The sequence below is a fragment of the Saccopteryx bilineata genome, chromosome 2 (genome assembly GCF_036850765.1).
Source record: "Saccopteryx bilineata isolate mSacBil1 chromosome 2, mSacBil1_pri_phased_curated, whole genome shotgun sequence".
Taxonomy (NCBI): Eukaryota; Metazoa; Chordata; class Mammalia; order Chiroptera; family Emballonuridae; genus Saccopteryx; species Saccopteryx bilineata.
Window position 1 is genome coordinate 154,916,988 of NC_089491.1, and position 19,317 is coordinate 154,936,304.

At 44.7% G+C, this 19,317-nt stretch overlaps 1 protein-coding gene, 1 long non-coding RNA gene and 1 other non-coding gene across 5 annotated transcripts in view; 1 reads left to right on the forward strand and 2 right to left on the reverse strand.

The window, feature by feature from the left end:
• CACNA1C (calcium voltage-gated channel subunit alpha1 C) overlaps positions 1-19,317 on the reverse strand; it is a 786,403-nt gene that overhangs the window by 668,869 nt on the left and 98,217 nt on the right. The gene's annotated exons all lie outside the window — the stretch shown is intronic.
• Positions 2,785-14,052, forward strand: LOC136324822 (uncharacterized). The gene is made up of 3 exons (XR_010729145.1): positions 2,785-2,884; positions 6,539-6,633; positions 13,660-14,052. It is a non-coding gene; the product is annotated as an uncharacterized lncRNA (long non-coding RNA).
• On the reverse strand, positions 15,038-15,199 carry LOC136327636 (U1 spliceosomal RNA). Its single transcript, XR_010729816.1, has one exon. It is a non-coding gene; the product is annotated as a U1 spliceosomal RNA (small nuclear RNA).

The window sequence follows — 19,317 nt, forward strand, 5'->3', positions numbered from 1 at the left end:
CCTGGGCAATGCCAAAGAGGCAGGCAGAGGGGTGGGAAATGAAGGGAGGCAGGGATCCTGGGGCTCTTCCACCTGAGAACCGCATCTAGGAACGGAGGCAAAACTGCTCCCGTGAATTATATAATCACTGCAGCTTCTAGGGAGAGAACTGGAATTCAGGTTGCCATAGCGTTTGCCGGCATGTTGCTGGAAAGACACTGCTCCTGACCCTGCTCTCTGCCTCCAGTTCCCTCCATCTTCACAAACCTCCCCAGGGTCAGTGCCTACTTTCACTGTCTGCTCCCTGTATTTGTGTGGGAGGAGAGAGCTGCCAGGGGACAAAGGGGCAAAAGAAAGAAAGAAGGGCTAAAAAGGGGTTTATCCTACACTAAGAGGAGACCTTGTAAACTATTTAAGGTTATCATTAAGTGACTAATAATCATTACCACTGTCATTGCTAGTAGAGTAAGGTCAATAAATACTACTGAGCTCTCCTCTTCGGAGCTGCTTAGACTGAGTTGAGAACTTGGAGGAGAGAAATTCATCCTCGCTCTTCTAAATATCACCATTTTCTTTGTGTTTCTCATTCCCTCCCTCCTAACCCATCCACTACTCCATCAGCTAGAAAGGGGGACAGGGGAACAGGTGGGAGTTGAGGCACAGGAAGATAAATGGAGGGACAAAAAAACCTGCCTTTGTGACCCCAAAGCCCTGCTCACTCCAAAACCCATGATCCTTGACAAAATTCTTTCTACCAAGAGGCCAAGTCCCCACACTGCCACCCAAGCTGGAAAGCAGAGGGACAGCCAGTTTCAGGATGGACAGTGGATGGAGAACTGGCAAGTAGGGTGCCTGGCAGTCTCTGGCTTTAAAGGGTAGGGGCACTGTCCCCAAATGGTGGAAATGAGGCCAAAAGAAGGGAGGAGGCTGGAAAAAAAGAAACATGGAGACAGCCCCTCTCCCAGGCTGGTCCTAGGGAATCAGCTGAAGTACCCCAGTAAGTAATAGGACCAATCATGACAGGTATTCTGGAGGAAGAGATTGGAAGGAAGAGTGTAAACAGCGAGGCCTGGGAAACTGGGAGAGAAAAGGGAGCGACTACAACCAAAGAGAGCAGAGAAAGCCATGGAGAGCAGACAGCGATGGAGCTGGAGGCTTCCACACGCGAGCAAGACCACCCCTCTACACCCACAATGACCTTAATTGCTGAGTGATACCAAAAATTAATAACATGTTAATAAGAGGGTGGAGGGGGGGAGAAAGTTTCCAAGAAGTGCGAAGTTACCTGAAAGCCTTTCCCCCTCACAGGCAGAGCTGGTGACACTTAATGCCCAGGATGGAGATGCTGGGAGAACACTGGGCAATAAATAGTGTGGAGCCGCGTGAGCTCGGAACACCCTCTAATTATTTCCTTAAAACATGAAAAAGCAAAGCCCACACACCGCCCGGTTCTGACCGCTTACATCCTCAGGTGCTAGCCTACATGTGGGTACGAATAAGTACACACGGGCGTGGGCACTTTTAAGGTCAATGGCAGTGGAAAGGTGGGTGGGTGGAGGTGAGCTGTGGGAATTGGGAACGAGCAGCGGAGACTCGCCTCTGCATCCCCGGCCCCCCGAGCGTGCTGCTCAGAGCAGGGGCTCTGAAAACGAGTGGGGTGCGAGCGGCCGCCCCTGCGCGGAGCCGGCCTGGCGCGGGGTGCGCGCGCGCGCGCGCACTCCCAGCCGCGCCCCGAGCTAGGCTAGGGACCCCAGCCCGCGGGGCTCGAGGACCGCGACGCCCCTTCCCCACATGCGGCGGATCGGGCATTTGGGCTTTCCAGGCACACGCGAAAAAGCGAGGCAGAAGCAGACACTTAGGGAACTTTTCCCCCTCGCCTGGAATTTCATAGGAAACACATGCGCTGGAGAAGCCGGCACAGGAGGGGGAGGGGCGGGAATTTTCCGCTCGGTCTCGCGGGGTTCGGGCCCCGATCCTACCGATCGGGCGAGGCGGAGGTGCCCCAAGCAACTCCGCAGGGACCGGCCCCGAGGCTAGCCGGAGCGGGGCGGGGAGGGCAGGAGCCCGCGCTGGGGCCTTGGCCTTACCTTGATGGTTTTCCTCCGGGATGTACATCCTCGTGTTTTCATTGACCATTGACCAAAAATTGTTTTAAAAGGAGAAGATGCCACAAAAAGGAAGAAATGTTAAAACACCCCCACCAGCCGGTCTGGATTAATCCCTCCTCCGAGGCTGGCAGCTTTCGTGCAAAATTCAAGGAAGCCGTTGGAGCTGCGGTATTTCTTCTTCTCTTCTGATGATTACCTGATTCCCATTATTGCATCAAACACCAAAAGCGGCTCCTTTCCACTACTGCCTCCTCGAGTGAAATTGTAATGCATCCTCAGTACATCCGGGCCCCTTCCAAGAATTTAGTCCTGCACCTCTGGCGGCTGCACCGTTTGAAAAAATCAACCGAGGGAGGCAGCGCGAGCAGAGGCGGAGAGGAGGGGCGAGGACCGCGATGGACCCCTGGAGCCGGAGGGCCAGCAGGGGCCGAAGCGTCTCCGCCGCCCGATCAGTCCCCGCGAGGCCCCGGCTCGGCTCTGTTCGCTCCAGCAGCTCCAGCAACTCCGGAGGCGCGGAGGCAGGAAAGGCGCCGCCGCTCCGGGCCGCGCCGCGCCGAGCGCCGTACTGGCAGGAGCTGTTTCTGCAGAGGCAGCGAGAGGGAGACACGGGCGCGCGAGAGCGCCGCGCTCACCGCCTCCAGCCCAGCCCGCCGCCGCGCCCGCGCCCGCGCCCTCCCCGCCCGCCCGGCGCGCTGGAGGCAGACGCGCTGAACGCTTCCAGATGTGGCGCGGCGGCGGCGGCGGCGCGCGGGGACCGGGCGCACGACGCAGGGCGCACAGCTCGGCCCGAACCCCTGGTGAGCACCCACTCGGCCCTCGGTCGGGCCGCGGACCAGCCCTGATGCCCACATGACGTCAAAGGGTGCAAGCGAGGTGCGGGTCTGGAGATGGCGGCGGTGGGGGGCTGCGCGCAGCGCCCCCCGGGGCGGGGCGTAGGCGTACTCGGGGAGCGAGAACACACCGACACCCGCTGCGCGCCTCGCCGCCTCCAGCCACCCGCCCCTGTTATCCTCGGCAGCACCGGCGGCGCGTCCTTGAGCGGCCGTCTACGACGGGCAGGCCTCTGTGAGCGGAATTCCAAAAGGGGGTACTAAGACCTACCCAACTATCAGAGTCTCTTTGCATATGGGGCCACTGAACAAAAACCGCAAAATGAGCTGTGATTCCGTGATTCTGTCTGATCGATTATAATCAGAGCGGTGGTAGAAGTGCCATACAGAGGCGAGGATGGGAAGAGGGGAGGGGAGAGATAGAAAAGGCGGGAGGGCGGAGCCACCTAGACAAGGCAGAGGTGCCCAGATGTCTGACCCAGGTTTTCGCTTTCCTTGGAGGCACCATAGCACGTGTTCTACCAGGGTATCCTTACCTACTTCTCTCAATTATTTTTGCCACTCTGGCAGTAATCTATTGAACCCTGTCCTAGCCAAAGAACTAAACATTTCTTTCCATCTATCTTATTGCAGCAACCGCAAGTTCCACGGCACCCCCTGCAGGCCTGGGTTCCTCCAGAGTGGGCCTCCTGAAGCCTGCCAGGGGAACCTACAACTCCCTTTAGGAAACACCTCCATCTTCCCGCCCTCAGACTTCCCACCTCCCATTCATAGTCATTCCCTAGGACTAGGTGATCCTCTCCATAGATTTAAGAAGCTGTCTATATTGAATTTGCATCTCCTCTGTTCAGACCTCTCTTCTTGATTGCCAGGCTACACAGCCAACTTCTGTCTCCACTTGGGTGTCCAATACCCAGCTCCAACCGGACATATCAAAAAAACTAAATCTTTTCTGTGTAAAACCTGCACCTCACACAGCCTTCCCCATCTGTTGGGCAGATAAAATATATTATGCTCACTTTGTTAAAGATGGTGCTGCCCACATGGAAGCCGTCGCCCAGGTGATATTAATGTGTGTTGGGGGCGGTCTGTGGGCAGGCAGGATCCTTGTAGCCTGGGCTTGGTTTTAGGACTAAGCCTGTCCCACCCTTTTTGATGTGGAGTAGTGCAATCCCATCATGCCTCAGATAAGTGACTTTGCATTAGAAACTTTCCTATTTTATATATTGGATTAAAGGTTTTGATTTCTGCACTATAAAGTGGGGCAGACCGGGAGCTTGCTCTCTTGGTTTCTGAGATTAGCATTAGAGAGGAGGGAGCAGAGAAAGGCCACGTGGAAGAGGCCAGAAGAAGCAGCCAAGATGGAGTGTCAGTTTGTGCAGGGAGAAGGAAGGAGATGGGGAACAGAGGTGAATAAATTTGGTGAGCTAGAAACCTCTGATTCTAGGAAACTCGGGTAAGTCAGTAGCTTTGTGAGCACTGAATGTGAGTAGGTTTTAGAGCCCAGTGTGTGTTTTTACGTGCCTGCCGGGTGCAAGCTAGGATTAAAATGATGGCCCACCAGTTTTTGGCTCCGTTGTTTCTTTACCGACTGTCCAAATCCAATGCGAACCTACATGGGCCAGGCGGCTGTGATGGTGGCCGCAGCCACTGGCTTTTTTACACTATCACATTTGATGAGGCCAAAAACCTGGAGTCATTCTTGACTTCTCTGTTATCCAAACACATCTAATCCTTCAGGAAAGCCTCTTGATTCTACCATTAGATAAATCCACTTCTCAGTGTCTTCCCCTGATGCCCCCAGGTCTGAACCAACATCCTCCTTTTGTGCAGAGGCTGCTGTCCCTCTCCTCCCCTCCCCACCACTTGTGTGGTTTGTTCTCAAATACAACAGAGCAATCCATTTAAAATGTCATATTACAGCACTTCTCTGCTCAGAGCCCTCCAATGGCTCCTCAGTTCACTTAAGAAAAGTCAAGGTTCTTAGGGCAACCTGCAAGAACAGCCAAGTACGACTTCTCTTGTCCTTTCCTCTCCCACTGCTTTCCCGCTTGCCTCAGCCACAACCAGGCTCCTTGTTGTTCCCTAAACACTCTAGGAATGCTGAACCCTCTCTCTCGCTCTCGCTCTCTCTCTCTACCTCTCTCATCTTGAGCCCTTCGCTCTGTTCCCACTGCCCAGAACACTCTTTTCTCAAATATACAAATAGTGAACTCCCTTACTTTCTTCAAGACACTGCTTAAATCTCACTTTCCCAATGAGCCTCACTCTGACCACCCTATTTAGAACTACAAACTGCCCACCCTACCCCCAGCACTTCCTCTGCATCCCAGTTCGACGCTCTATCCACTGCGCCACCGCCCGGTCAGGCATCCCCAGCACTTCCAATCTCACCTTTTTGCAATTGTGTACATGGCATTTAATTCCTGTCTAACATACCATATAATCTATTCATTAATTGTAGTCTTTATTGTATTCCCCACTAAAATGTAAACCACATGAGGACAGGGATCTTTGTACATTTTGTTCATCAGTGTATCCCAAGTGCATAGGGCAAAGTCTGGCAGGTAGTATGTGCTTAATAAACATGTACTGAATGATGAATGAATGAATGACGTGGTTTCAGGAGTACCACAATTCACTGCATCAAAATGCCTCCCTCTGTCCCCTGCTTGGTATCTGACACCTCATCACTCCAGCTTCATTCCCTTTGGCCAAGGGTTTTGGCTCCAGTTTAAAATGCAAATGTCCCTGTGAGAGGCATTAAGCTTATTAGTCATCCTGATTCTACTGTAAACAGCAGTCTAGTTTTGCTGGTTACAGGAGAAATCTGGCCGCTTTACCATTCTGGTGTGTTCATACTCAATTTTCAACCTACTAGAAAAAATTAGAATGACACGAATCCAAATATCTTCTCTTAGCTTTAGGACACATCACAGGCCTGTGTTTCAGAGGTCCAGGTACCTGATTATTTGTGTAAGTTGATACTTAAATTGGTCTGCAGCACCTTTATGCTCTGTTGAACAGGAATAAGAATAATAGCTAACACTGCTGAGTGCTCTGTGCTGTGACAGGGACTGCACAGGCATTACTCATTTTATCCTCACTGCAATCCTAGAAGGTGATTTTATTAGTAGTAATAGGTGATTAATTATTATTAATAGGTGATATTATTTAATCCTATTTTACATATTGGAAACTGAGATTTAGAGACTCAATTTACATGTCCAAGGTCACCCAGCTGGTAAACTGTGGAACCTGGACTTAGTCTAGGAGTGTCTGCCCCCAAACTAGCATTCATACCATGATCCTACTCTCAAAGGAAATGACTGAAGGTGAGTTGGGTTGGGGGCAGGGATGAATAATTTAAAATGACAGTAAAGCGACTGCAAAATGTGCTGCAGAGCAGTCAACACAAAGAGCCAGATAACTGAGAACAGAGTTCATGTGGGCTAGCGAGGGGGGAGGGGCAGGAGGGTGGGGTGGGGGAATGTGCTAGATTGACAGTACGGCTTTTTCTAAAGGTAGGCACTGTCTAAATCTAGTGAGTAAATATTACCTCATGCTTCTTTACTTTCATTTTTCACTTCTCAACTGTGAAATGTGTTCTTTGATTTCCAGAAAGAGGTATTTCCTAAATATTTGGTCTTGCAGTGTAAGCCCATATCTCGGCTTGGAACTTTGGAAAACTGCCCTTGGTGCTGCTCTCTTGCAAGGTAACAAATTCTCAATGTGACAAATGGAAACCATTCTGAATTCCGAATTGGGAGTTTGGGAAGTGGTGGGAGCTGAGGAAGAAGTCTTTCTTTCTCTTTTATTGCATGATTTAATTCTCTAGGTGAAGGTACTCACTCTTACTGCCTCTCCCTCTCCCGTAGTTCTTTATTTGTGCCACTCAATCTACAGTGTTATATTTCTGCATAGCGTTATATTTGTATATGAATGTGCCCTTTCTCTTTCTGCACTGCATTTTAAATGTCTTAAGGAAGAGAGCTCTGTTCTTTTCCCTTGGTGCATAGCATAATGCTTTGTGCATATGGGCACTCACTGTATGTTGAGCACATGATTCACTCTGAAAAGATTCCTTAATGTGACCACAAATATTTCTTTTGGAAGCAATTAAGAGTGCACTGAATTTGTTAATGATAATGTATTTGTAAGAGTGAAAAGCTTGGAAATAATCAAATATCCAACAAAAACTTTTGGCTAAATAATACTATTGAGAGGTTAACTACATATAAAAAATAATTCGCTCTTGTTGTTCCAAGGAACAACACTCTGTCACGGAGGTAACTAGTATCTTTGTTTTACCATTGAGGAAACTAAAGCACAGAACGGTCCACTCGCTTCCCCAAGTATTTTTCAGCCAGTAAATATTGGAAAACCTGGGATTTGAACCCCAGCAGTCTAGCTTCAGAGTCTATGCTGTTAATCACTTCATAGATAAACTAGGGTTCATTCATACAATCAGATCCTTATATGGATGTGAACAATATTAAGGGATAATATTAGTGACTTGAGAAAAAGACTATTTACACTAAAATAAAAACAGTCTCTTTTATACAAAATGTTACATAAAATATCACATATACTATGATTTCATTTTTTCTTTTAAAGATAAGTATGTATTTGAACTAGCACATAGACTACAAAGGGTTCACACCAAACTGTTGACAATAGCTTTCTTTGGGAAGTGGGATTGCAGGTAAATTTTTCTTTTTTCCTGTCTGGCCGAAGGCTTTGAAAGCCAGGTTGCCAGGTTGCCAGGTGTGGTCCTCTTCCCTAGACACCCACATCTGCAGGCAAGAGCCCTCACCCCTCTCCTAGTAACAACACCTCCAATGAAGCACTCTGGACTAACTCCCCTGACAAAGCCGCAACAGTCTCTTCCTCTCCTCCCCCTCTGCTCACCCTGACAGCATCTCAGCACTAAATGCTGCCACCCACCTGCAAAAACTACCTCTCCAGTGTCTCTTACAGATGCTCAGTTCTTCCTGTTGCATTTCCAGGTGGCTGGGAAGTGTCAGCTGCTCTGTGCTAATGGTAGAGAGCTTAGAGCACCAAAGTAATGAGTGCATTTTTTTTTAATTTTTTAAAATAATTTTATTTTTTTTATTTATTCATTTTTAGAGAGGAGAGAGAGAGGGAGAGAGAGAGAGAGAGAGAGAGAGAGAGAGAGAGAGGAAGGAGAGCGAGACAGAGAGAAGGGGAGGAGGAGCTGGAAGCATCAACTCCCATATGTGCCTTGACCAGGCAAGCCCAGGGTTTCGAACCGGCGACCTCAGCATTTCCAGGTCAACGCTTTATCCACTGCGCCACCACAGGTCAGGCATGAGTGCATTTTAACAGTGACCTTCTGGGACTATGTCACATTCTTTCATTTCTAACCTATAGGATTATCTGAGTATAAGGGTGGGCATTTCAGACCAGATAAAAGTGATGGGCTAACCTGCTATGGCAAACCAGAGTAGGAAGAGGCAAATCAGAAGGCCCTGCTTCAATGTACCTTCCAACAGGCTACTCTCTTTACCTTAATATGGGGCCACATAGGATTGTTCCTTTTCAGAGGCCAGAGATTAGAACCTCAAGGCACTGGTTTGGTATATTGCCAGCTTAACCAAGATGGCTCTATATTTCTCAGAATTACCTTCCCTGTGTAGTTTTAGATTAGGGTTGTCCGTAATAGACATTAGTGGAGCAGCTGGGAGGTAGACGTGAAGCGCAGCTCTCATACTGTGAAGGTCCACGTATAGTTACAGGGGCTGTTTCAACATACAACACACCGTCACCCATCTGCTGGCCTTCCCTGTCACTGTGGGGCCCCGGCTCCTCTAGGTCCTGCTAGCTCTTCTCCTTCAGCTACCCTCAGTCCTGGGCAAAGCATATGTCCGGGTCTGTGGAAAGGGTAGCAGCTTTATGTTTCATAGTCAAGGATGGAAATATAGCAAGAGACAAATAAGGGTCCCATTTGCCTTTGGGATCCACTTTGGCATTGCTCCCTCCCACATCATATCCATCTTTTCTTCTGGACTTCTGGCTTTGCTGACCGATAGCAGCTTAGAACCATCCTCAAATGCAGAGGCAACAGCTCTCCACGGACATGTCACCAGGCCCCACAGTTGGGTCAGGCTGAATCCCTATCCTCAGTCCCTCACTCATGGCTGTGCTGCTTCCTTAATGAACCCTGACAGTGCAGCAGGGTGGACTACTGCGTCTTCTAGGTTCCTCGCTCAGAAGTTATTATTAGTAAAGAGTAGGTGCCCAGCCCCTGGTACCCTCAGTATATATTTGTTGAATTCATTCTAATTGCCATCATTTAATAACACCTCATGAATGTCTGTTACAATGGCATGAAACTTAACTGCAATTAAGAGCCTGGCTTTCCCTGCCCCAAGCTGTGATAACTTGCCACCTGACTTGACCCGCTAATGCCCAATTTCTCCAAAATGAAGCTAGCAATGGTACTACCTCCATTGCTAAGATGGTTGTGAGAATTAAATCATCCAGATAAAGAATGTGAAATGTACAGTGTGTTAATTTAATGTTAGCTGGTTTTTGTTAACCCCATGAGAAAGACTTATCAAGTGTCTACTGTGTATCCTGACTGCACTACAGCCCTGCCAAGGAGATTTATCCACCCTCATTTAAAGGCCTAAAGTGATAGCTATGAATAACTTTTTGCCCACTTTTGCTTGGTCAGTAAGTGGCAAAACTGGGATTTGAACCCAAGTCTATGCAAATCCAGAAGCTGTGCACAATCCACACTACTAGACAAGCCATTCCAGGTGCTTAGGCTAACATGGGGGGAGGGGGGTGCTTCAGGAAAAGTTCGCACAATTTAGAGCCCCTCTCCTTCTTTTGAAAGACCCATAACACTGATGCCTTCACAACCCCTGTCAGCATTCAAGAACTTCTCCTGGCAGAGTTTTTCCCTATATCACATCAAACTCATTCCTCCTCACCTACTTGTCTAGAGGCCATGGGACAGACCAGATCCCTACTAACCTGCTGGGCTGTCTTTATATATTGCATTTAAAGAGAACTCTCCTAGCAGCTCAGCCCTAATTTCAATCCTAAGAGGAGGCCAGGGTGTTTGGTGTGTGAGGGGAATTCAGTCCTCACTCTACAGCAACCTCATAATGGAGGGATAACATTGTGGTAAATGATGACCCTTGGGATTTTCAGCAATGTTGTCCTTAACTTCCAAAACTGGAAAGCAGCAAAATGGTCATGGGCCTGATCCTGAGACTGACTCTCCTTGTGGGAGGATTCGTACACCACACTATGACACATAGTATGAGAGTTCAAACTATGATACTCTCTTTATTTCTTTTTTTTTTTTTTTCAGAGACAGAGAGAGAGTCAGAGAGAGGGATAGACAGGGACAGACAGACAGGAACAGAGAGATGAGAAGCATCAATCATTAGTTTTTCGTTGCGCACTGCAACACCTTAATTGTTCGTCGATTGCTTTCTCATATGTGCCTTGACCGCGGGTCTTCAGCAGACTGAGTAACCCCTTGCTCGAGCCAGAGACCTTGGCCTCAAGCTGGTGAGCTTTTGCTCAAACCAGATGAGCCCGTGCTCAAGCTGGCGACCTCAGGGTCTCGAACCTGGGTCTTCCGCATCCCAGTCCGACGCTCTATCCACTACACCACCGCCCGGTCAGGCTATGATACTCTCTTTCTACCTCAGCAAGGCCATGGTCCAGGCTAAGTCATGTGAGCAGCCTGTTTGCTCATCTGTAAAATGGGGGCATGTGGCCTCATCTCCTGTGACACTCTGCAAAGAAAAGTGGATACCAAAAGAAGAACTAAATCATTAAAATGATTTTCTTAATTACTTGTCAAGATCCTGAGAAAGTTTCATATAGATGACCTGCTAACCCCTAGAAGGACCCCTCAACCAAGGTTCAGACCCAGTCCAATATTGTGTCTACTTTTGAGGTGCTCAAAGTCCATCATCAGAGAATAGAAGCCATTCCTATGTGTACTAGTGTCCTAGTGCTACCATTAATATTACCACTAACTGGGTTGTTTAAAACAGTAGAAATTTATTCTCTCACAGTTTTGGAGGCTGGAAGTCCAAAATCCAGCAAGGTCATGCACCCTTCAAGGTTCTCCAGGGAACAATCCAAAGTTGCCTCTTCCAGCTTCTGGTAGCTGTTGGCATTCCTTGGCTTGTGGCCACATCAGTCCAATCTCTGTCTCCATGGTCACATGGCCTCCCCACATGGCCATCAATTATCCTTCTGCTTCTCATTATAAGGATACATGATTGCATTTTAGGAACCACTGGATCATTCAGGACTATATCTTCGTCTTGAAATCCTTAAATTAATTATATTGATAAAGACTACTTTTCCAACTAAGGTAACATTCCTGAGTTCTAGAGATTAGGATGTGAATATATATTTCAAGGGGCCACCATTTAATCCACCATACTACGTTAATTTACACTAATGTCCCTTCACCCATTCTCATTAAAATCTCAAATCCAACACTGACAGCTAACTAAAATTTTGGCGACCTCTTTCTCTTTCTGAGGCTCAGTTTCTTCACTTATAAAGTGGAAATTGTGGGCATATTTTAAGACTTGAGAAATCCAGCATAATAGCTAAACTATAGAAGGCTTTCCTTTCCCTCAATAGTCAATCTCACACTTAGAACAACTCTATGAATTAAATATTCTCAGTTTTTAAGTTAGAGAAATTGCATGCTTGGAGAAAGTAAGTAACTTGACCACACCAACTCAGTCGGCTAGGTAGGATGGCCCTGACTATAAAACTCAAAGCTCAGTCTGCTCCCCAGCCTCTCTCTCTAACCCCTTGACCTTCTTAACTGCTCCAGGCCAAGTCCAAAACCGTTCACTGGCACTAGACTAAAGATGTTTTTTCAGAGTAAACTGGAAAATGTTCTTCTCTTCAGTAGGCCTTCCAGAACCTTCCTCTTTAACCAGCTTTATAAACATTCTTTCTTCTCTCCCTTACCCTACTTTGAATGCATTCTAAGTTCTCTGTTATCTTCCAAACATGGTTCTGAGCGTAAACACCTTTCTCTGGTTGTATGAAATCAGCTTTTAACTCTTTTGTTCAATTCCCAGCCCTCCTATTAATATACCTCTTGGCAATGTCACCTTTCCTTCTATGTTTCAGCTGGCACTCAGGCTGTGATGTTTTCTCTCTCTGACCTTTGGTTTTTCTCCTCCTTACCTATGGTTGATAGTTCAGCTCATATGTGTGCTCTGGCTTATACTTTTCTGAACAGTCATTTTGCATGTACTCCTCTCAGAATTCCATGGTATAAATTTCTAGCTTGCATTCCTGTAAATACTACCAGAAATCATGTAACCTTAAATTTTTCTGGTTCCTATTCTGACATAGGTAAAGTAAAACCTATTTGCTGACACTTGGGGCAAGGGCATCTCAATAGACGAAATAAAAGATATTTGTTCTATTTGTTCCCTAAGACTTCTTTTTAAAAGATGGTTCTCTGTTCTGATTATAGAGGCTAGGGGTCTCTTATAAGGATATACGTGGGTCAACCTGTAATAGTCCCATCCCTGTATCAAATCTAGAAGAATACTAATATAGGCTACACCCATAGGAATAACTCTAAATATTTACATTCTCAAAAAGTAAAACCAAATGCCCTATAGCTAATTACACTGGATACTGGATCTGGCTTAATCACTCATTCTTTTAAGTTATTGAAAAGTGGTTGTTCAAGTCCCAGGGGTTGAAGAAGTTTTAAGTAAATATCACCATTGAAGTCAATGCTCCATAATACATTTGAGAACTTAAAGCAAAGTCAAAGAGCTTACATGGCCCACAGAAAGGCTATATATATTCTTAATGGTTATTGCCATTAACCTGCCGAGTGACTTCCCATTCAGCGGCTGGATGGAGCCTGGTGGAACTAAGAACTGGGCAGAGTTTCCAGGTGTGGCAGGACGCTTCCAGAGATCTCTTCCTCTGACCCTGCAAAACTAACTTTACCTATTCTCTGTGCTTCTCATGTTCAGTCATGCTTTTATAATCCATCTTTTACAGTGACAGTAACCTCCTCACCTTGTTCATAACCAACCCTTAGAAATCATTTGTAATGCTGTTTATAAAGTGACACCTATGTTAACTTCTACTATAGTTTAGTTCCAAGAATACTTTGCCCCACATCCCTTTCTGGGCACATGGAAGAGTCCGCTTCTCAACCACTGTGTATGTGGGCACACTGTTGGACTAGTTCTGACCAGTGAAATGTAAGTACAAGTGACATGTGTCCCTCTTGGTTGAGGTGATGAAAAACCCATTGTGATGCTCCTGTTTCTTCTTCCACATCATACATATGGCGCAGCCACACCATGGAGACGCATCACTCAGCCTAATCCCTGAGTGATTTTGTAAAACACAGCCTCCCCCACTGACCCCTCTGGACATGTAGGATGAGCAACAAATAAACTTTCATTGGGTGAAGCTCTAAGAATTTGGAAGTCATCACCCGCATATAACATTGCCTATCCTGATGAACAGACTAGTGTAAATCAACTCCATACACGTGATCTGTGTGTGATTAGGGATTTCCCAAGTTCTGATTAGTAAAATTGGTTTCCATTCCAATCAGCATAAAATTGGTCAATGATTCTAATTCATAAGAGGGCAGGTTGTAACCATAATGATCCTGTGATGGAATAATATTGAGAGCATTTATAATTCATGTAGCATATAATAGTTTTTATTTGTTCTAGATAAATCAATGACAAGTATCCACTTCAGCTGATTCTACAGATGAAACACCCAAAGTCTGCTGGAAGTAAAGGAATATATAAGCTGTCTTTGTATTGAATAGTTGATGCAAACTACTGTTGTGTGGATGAATCAAGGACATTTTAACAATTTCCTACATGGGCTTGGAAAGTGTTTGGAGTAGTTTATGGCATCTTTAAACTGGCATATGAATAACCCTCATAGTAAATGGACATTTTTAATGCAAGCAGTGTCCAGATCCTCAATGTTCATATAGACTCAATCTTAACACTGATTGGAGGGCAGTCTGGGGTAGAGCTTGGAGGCTACCTGTCACTTTTCATTTCTCTTGTGGCCATCCTTCTTCTACACTACAGAAGACAGGCATGCCTTTCACACCCTGCCCCCACTTCCTTCCGTGGTCTATTTCCCTCTTGTGTGACAACTACCAAGGCACTAAAGAAGGAGACATTTGAAATACTGGTGTCCAGAAAGCCTCCTTTAATCAGCCACCATAGCCCTCCAATCATCTATCCTTTTAAGAAGTAGATTCCTAATATTATCTAAATGTTACATAAAATGAACTTGAAAAGCTCATAATATAATTATGTTGGGTTTTTTGGGGTTTTTTTTTAAAGGTATTTATTCATTTGAGAGAGGAGAGAGACGGGGGGAGGAGCAGAAGCATCAACTCCCATACGTGCCTTGACCAGGCAAGCCCAGGGTTTTTGAACCAGCGACCTCAGTATTCCAGGTCAATGCTTTATCCACTGCACCACCACAGGTCAGGCCTAATTATGTTGTTTTACTCAATTGTACATTAACAATATTTATAATGACAATTCAACTCAGAAATTTGTAGCACCAAGCCTTATAGTCACAAGAAATTTTTAAATTTAAATTTAAATTTATAGATCTCTTTTTGTTGCAGAGCAATAGAATAGTGTGGTCAATGAAAGACTTTTAAGCATAAAAGTATATTGTATAAGGGTAAAAGGTTATGAAGAAAATGGAGTGGAAATATGTTTTCAAGGAAAAAAGCAATTGCGCAAAATCTTTGTTTTTTAAAAAGAGAGGTTCTATACATTTTTGAGTGGATAATAGAAGGTTTTAATTTTTATTTTAATTTTTTATTTTTTTTATTTATTCATTTTAGAGAGTAGAGAGAGAGGGAGAGAGAGACAGAGAGAGAGGAGAGAGAGACAGGGGAGGAGCTGGAAGTATCAACTCCCATATGTGCCTTGACCAGGCAAGCCCAGGGTTTCGAACCGGCGACCTCAGCATTTCCAGGTCGATGCTTTATCCACTGCGCCACCACAGGTCAGGCTAGAAGGTTTTAAATAGCTATGATATTTATATTTCATTAGAAACTTTTTTTTTTTGGAGAGCGCGAACACAGTCCCCCACTACCACAAATTATGCAGTCGAGTTTCCCACATTTGGGGAAATCGCAGGAGTCAGCACACTCAGAGTGCAATGAGTGAGCCTCACCCTGGGAAAACCACCTTCGTGATCATGGTATCTCCCCTGCCAGGTAAGTATCATTGGGAACTTTTTAAAGAGTGCTGCAACAATTTTATTTCATTTTAAACTGTCAAGATCTACAAAGCACTAGAAATTGCTTCATTTACAACCATTTAAACTTAATGAAAATTTGGGAATGTCAACTTGAAAATGTGTGGTAAGGCACACATTTTTTCAAACAACTTTTTGGGTGATATGCAGGAGTCCGTGCAGAGACTCCTGATTCAGCATGGACTGAGGCCCTGGGAGACCCAAACTGCAGCCCTGCTGATGGGCTGACCCTGACTCTGAGCACCCCAGCGGGCTCTGCTCTTCAAAAAGAAGGTCAGGCTACCAATAGCAGGTACTTGGCATATAAAGACATGTTTGTGAAACAAATGGACATCTCTGGTTTCTCATTCTCACTCTGTTTTCTATTCCCAACATAATCTTGAACTTGCCTTCCTCTTCAAAAAAATTTTTTTTCTTGAGCTCCTTGGAGAAAGAAATGTAAGATGTCCTGTGGTCACATTACCCCAGAGGGTATAGAGAACTTCCTTAGGAGCGTGGCAATCCAAACTCTCCTGAGTTTTTTTGACCCCAGGTTATTTGTATGTTATTTCATGGAAGAATTCTCCAATTTGTAAGTATGTTTTTAATCCAAAAAGGAAAACACTGGGACTTCACTGCCTGTATCTACCCTTTGGTCCAGTTGAGATTGAATTTTCTCAGCCTCAGAAGAAATTCTCTTCATCCTGGCATTTAGTCAAGATTTATTAGATAGATATAAGTTTATTTACCTAGTAAATCATTCCTGGTTCAACCTAAATATTATTAACCACAATTCCAACCCTTTTCGTCTTTTTTACTTCTTGAGAAAAAAGAACAGTTGGCCACCATCTCTTATGTAAGAGCCCATTCTCTATTTGAAGAGAAGATATTTGAAATCAATTCTCCAGAAGTGGAAGTCAAGAATAGTCAACATCTCTGCATTACCCAGGCTACTCTTATAATTTGTTAACCAAATTCTGCCAGATTTCTCATAAAAGGCAAATTAAATTTTAATAATTTTTATTCAAGTAACCATTTTATATTTGAAAATTTTCCTTAAAACTCTGAAAACAAATTCTGTAGGAGTAGTAGTTAGGTAAACTCGATTATTTGCTGTCAAGTCTCTGCATTCAGCTGGGGCCCCGTCGAGATGAACTGTTCTGCAGAAGACAGAGCTGGCTTCGTGTCCTGGGACTGATCAATTTTATGGAGGTTATAGATCATGAGGATAAAACATTTCCCATTATACAAAGACCTCCTTTAAGCCATCTTAAATGCCCAAATTATGAATGTTACACACACACGCACGCACACACACACACACACAGAGTGTTATTGTCCAAACTAAAAATATATATATTTTTATATATATATATATCTATATATATATATAAAAATATATATATAATTATATATATCTCGGCTGGTTAACCCTCTCATTGCTGAAGTCATGGTGAGCCACTGCTAAGTAGGAAAGTAACACCTGGGTGGCAAAAATTAAATGAAGAGGGGACAACTTGAAAGAAAAATCTGGTCTATCATGCTTTCAACCAAGTGGCCAAATAGGCAGTTGGTCTCTGTCATCCTTCATTTCTTTGTATAAATCCTGCTCCCCCCCAACCTGCCAGAAGCACTCTCTGAACACACATAGGTATCACACACCTACATGATGTGACGTGGGAACCCAAAGTCTGTAATCTTCTGCCCAGACACAGGGATGCTGCCCCTCTATTCACAGAGCCCCATGGTCCAAAATCATCCCTTGTTCCTTCCCTCCCTCATCCAAGTTGCCAAGCTCCATCCCTTGCATCTGCCTGATATCTGTCTGGTACCTTTTGCATCCTGTGAGACTCAGCTCAAGAGTCATGTCCTGAAATCTCCCCAGACTATCCCCCATGGAGCCTCATAGTTATTTGTATTAAAGCACCAGTTTTATTGCTTATTATTTTTCCATTATTTGGTTATTTACCTCCTGTCTCTTAGAATAGACTTTGAGCATCTCAAGGGCAAGAACCATGTTCTACTTGCCCTTTTTTTTTTTTTTTTACTAAGAATAGTGTTTGAACCAAAGTGCCCCTCGATAGAAGATTGGATAAAGAAGATGGGGTACATATATACAATGGAATACAATTCAGCCATAAGAAATGACGACATAGCATCATTTACAACAACATGGATGGACCTTGAGAACATTATTCTGAATGAAATAAATAAATTAGAAAAAGCAAAGAACTGGGTGATTTCACACACAGGTGGGATATAAAACTGAGACTCATGGACATAGATAATAGTGCAGTGGTTACCAAGGAGAGGGAGATGTGAGGGAGGGGTAGGAGGGAGGGGATTGGGGGAAGGGTATAAAGAGGCACAAATGTAGTGTGATGAAAAATGATTTGACTTTGGGTGATGAGTATACAACATAATCAACTGTTCAAATGACATAGTGGCCTGACCTGTGGTGGCGCAGTGGATAAAGCGTGGACCTGGAAATGCTGAGGTTGCCGGTTCTAAACCCTGGGCTTGCCTGGTCAAGGCACATATGGGAGTTGATGCTTCCTGCTCCCCCTCACTTCTCTCTCTGTCTCTCCTCCCTCTCTGTCTCTCCCTCTCCTCTCTAAAAAAATGAATAAATTTTTAAAAAATGACAGTGATGTTTACCTGAAATCTATGCACCCTTGTTGATCAATGTCACCCTGTTAAATTTAAGTCTCTAGAGAAAAAAAAAAGACTAGTGTTTGGCTCATAGTATAAGCTTCAGAAACATTTGATAAATGAATGAATGATTATTCTGTTAATCCCTGGAGGTGGCAGGGAATTAAAGCAAAAGAGTATATTTCTAATGGTGCAATTTCCACCATGTTGGAGGCTGGTAGGAGAGATATTTCCGGACCAGGAGACCTGCCCTACTTCCCTCTATCATTTCACAAAAGTATCTACACAGAAGGCTGGCCTTGAGCCAGTGCTATAATGTTCCTGAAAACGCTCCTTGGTAAGTTACCCGAGGAGATGAGTTTTAAGCAAGGTTGCTTCACTTGTCCTTTCATCATTATTTATTATTTAACTAAATAAACCCTGTGCTAGGGAGCTGGGACTCTGCATAAAAGTTTTGGCTCTTATTTTTCTAGTAAGAGGCCCACATAATGTGCGAGGAGCTAACTGGTGCCTCCCAGACCATTACTCACTGCGTCTGTCTTTTGCAATCGCCTACCTATAAAAGCTGTGTTTACTTTACATAATATTTGTGACTCTCACATTTGCCATCTGTAACACCTGGTTTTATGCATTCCCTTCTCCCAGCATCTGTCTTTTATAAGCTCTTGTTGACAAAAATCCGTGCTTAGGGGGTTTCACTTCTGAAAACACCTGGGATCTGAAAACTCAGGAAGTTGCCATGCTGCTGAAATGGATCTCTGGAAAGTGAACTGGACAAAAGAAAAAACAAAGCAAGCAAGAAGAAGGAAAGATACCATGCACACCAGATCAGCTCCTACCATGACGGGAAAGAAAATGGACATTTAAAAGTCAAAGCCGCCTGGCAAAACTGTGGTGCCCTGTTCAGCATGGATCCAGCCGTCTCCAGGAATGGTTCCAGAATCATAGATCTGAACAATTCTCTTCTTTCAGGTTTCTGTGGCTTATCAAAAACCCTCCTGAAATCCATTGCTTATTTTTAAAACTGGACTTTGTATCTTAAGTGGCCAAATAAATTCAAAATGATATAGATATGAAAAACGTATCTGATACACAACCCTAAGAATTTAGTATCTGTGAGCATAATGAGGACGTCCGAGTCTGAAAAGTCTTAGGATCACCCTTTCAGTAAGGGCCAGCCTGTTAGTAAATTAAGTGGTCTCCTACCTAGTGTCAACTGAGTGATTAAGACAGAGTCCCTCTATTCCCCCAAATATCTACAGCCTACATCAGATCAGTGTGTCATGTCACGGGGACTCAATTTCTATGAATGGAAACGTCATCTTTATGTCAAACAGTAATTCTTTAAGTATTTTAGAGTGCAATACTCTATGAGAAAGAACTCTTCAAGTTTCTAACTCCGCAACAATTTATTTTTTGTATATATATTTTTTCAGATTTCATTTATTCATTTT